The 2,618-nt window shown below is 33.2% G+C and overlaps 1 non-coding gene across 1 annotated transcript; it reads right to left on the reverse strand.

Moving 5' to 3' along the window:
- Positions 1-1,543: 1,543 nt before the first annotated feature.
- LOC112445810 (U6 spliceosomal RNA) lies at positions 1,544-1,650 on the reverse strand. Its single transcript, XR_003033818.1, has one exon. It is a non-coding gene; the product is annotated as a U6 spliceosomal RNA (small nuclear RNA).
- Positions 1,651-2,618: the final 968 nt, after the last annotated feature.

Consider the following 2,618-nt stretch of genomic DNA (forward strand, 5'->3'; position numbering starts at 1 on the left):
AAAAAGGAGATCTACCTGAACAGGTTTTTAATGCAGATGAAAGAGCCCTATTCTGGGGGAAAAAATGCCATGAAGGACATTCATTGGTAAAGAAGAGAAGCAAGCTCCAGGATTTAAGGTTAATTCTATGGTTTTGTACAAATGCGGTCAGGTTTATGATCAGGATGGTACTTAATCTACAGAGCTGCTAATCCTGAGCCTATGGTTATATTACTGGTAGGTTTTCCAGTCAACATAGGCTATTTGTACTTAGGTTTACGGGGAGTAAAATGTTTTCAACTGCATGGGGGCTGGGCAGAGTCACACTGTTCAAGGGACAAAACCAAAGTAGAAGGACCAGTTTTGGCCAATCATGTTTTTAAATTATACAGCAAAACATATCTTGAAAAGGCTGCTGTGCTTAAAAAGAATAAACAGTGAAACATTACATTTGAAAAATATGTCATGCTTTTTGTTTTTTTACAAAGGGCATTTTAAAAGTTAAATTAATAGACTTGGAAAGGCCTTGTGACTTACTGCTGATATTTTCTAGGAGGAGCTGGGACATCACCGCAAGAGGTTAAGGAGATGCTAGACATCCTTACAAACTAATTATTTCTTCAAATGTTAACTTCTGGCAGTTTTCCATAGACTGGTTCTTAATTTGAATCCTACTCTCCATTTTGTAAAAATAATAAAAATATTTTGCATTGCACCTGTCTTGTACTGGCAATACTGCCAGTTTGTACCAATTTTTTGGACATATTTTCCCTTTTAATTGCGTCTCCAGATTATACAGTGTTTTATGCACTGAGTTTCAGTAAAAGTAAATGGTGATTAAACACTTTATCCCCTTGAAGAAAGGGTATTTGAAACCTTACTGAAATGAAAGCCATTCTTGCAAATTCTATTAAAACATGAAAAAATAATTGAGTATTGGGCACATTAACAATGAAATTTATTTCCAGCACATGTGGTTGCAGTTTTGCTTAACTAAAAGCAACTCTTAATTCATTTCTATAAATGTTCATCTTTGTGACATCAATTCTACATAATACTCATTATATTTCTTTCTAAAAGATAGATTCATGAAGTCAAAGTACTGCAGTTCTTGGATATTACATACTTATTTATAACCTCTAATGTGTAAACTCTATTTTACTGTTTCAAAAAGTTACAGTCCTCTATTTTTTTTTTGGAGTACCTATATAAAATCTTAGTTTTCCACTGTTTATAAAAGGTAAATGATTATCCTTAGCTGATTATCCAAGTTCTTATAATGAATATAATAATTTATGTTCAGGAGGTAAATAGCCTTTTTATTTTACTATAAGAAGAAATACTGGGTTGGCCAAAAAGTTCACTTGGGTTTTTTTGTAAGACAGGACTACTTGAATGAACATTTTGGCCAACCCAACAGATAAAACATGTTCCCCCAGTCTAGTCTTTAATTATGTCATAGATTTAAATTATCTGCTGCTTCTGAATTCACTGTTATGTATTTAAATCAATTAGGGAAGAATCAGAGGGTCAACACAAATGTTTTTTTTTTTTTTCTTTTTTTAAAAATATGGAACGCTTCACGAATTTGCGTGTCATCCTTGCGCAGGGGCCATGCTAATCTTCTCTGTATCGTTCCAATTTTAGTATATGTGCTGCCGAAGCGAGCACAACACAAATGTTCTTAAGACTAGAAGACAGGTTCAGAGATTCATTACTAGGATCCAAGTTTTCTATTAATGCAAGGATATTGTAATCAGAGAACTAGATTATCTCAGCAGCCTGGAGCCCTAATGGCACTGTGAAAGGTAGGTTTCTGATTCTAAAACTCTGAACAACAGGCAAGTGTCCCCAGGCATGCCATTGTGGTGCACCTGCCTTAAAATGGATTTGGCAACACAGAGACTTGTCCTATTTTATCTACAAAACTTTTTTTATCATTTTCTTTCCACACTCCTAATTGAATACATTTTTTCTTACTAAGTCTGACAAAGCTTCAGTCCATTTCACAAGATCCAGATGTACCCTGAGAAATGCGTAAGAAGTATCTTACAGGTTTTGGCAGCTAGTCAAATAGAGTAACTGAAGAGATGTACTTTTAAATGTTTCCCTTCCAGGGACTTCAAAATCTTGTCAAATATTCTTAGAATATTCTGAAAATGACATCATAGGCCATAAGTAAAACCCATTTGCAAACCATGGATTTTATATAGGTATCATTTTGGAGCATAGTTTAGTGAAACTAGAAATCAAAAGCAAATTTTTAAAATAAAAAAAATCAAAATATGAGGGGAAAATGCACTTCCAGAAATATTTTGGAAGAAATTAGAATAGAAATGTTCCATGATTATGCATAAATCATAATAAAAAGTAAAAAAAAATTAAATCCAAGAGTTAAACAAACAATGATCAAATAAAACCAAGAAAATTAGGAGAGAAATTTAATATGAAATCATTAAAAAATAGAGGAACATCACATTTTTGAAAAATACAGGAACTTTCCTAAAGAAATATATAGATCCATGACTGGCAAACCTATTATGTAAAGGATCATAGAGTAAATATTTTAAGCCCTGCAGGCCAGCTGCCATTGTACCATGCACACAGGTCAAAAGAAATATGTAAATGAATGAGTATGG

This window comes from Bos taurus, unplaced genomic scaffold, assembly GCF_002263795.3.
Source record: "Bos taurus isolate L1 Dominette 01449 registration number 42190680 breed Hereford unplaced genomic scaffold, ARS-UCD2.0 ScbfJmS_892_Leftover_ScbfJmS_927, whole genome shotgun sequence".
NCBI lineage: Eukaryota > Metazoa > Chordata > Mammalia > Artiodactyla > Bovidae > Bos > Bos taurus.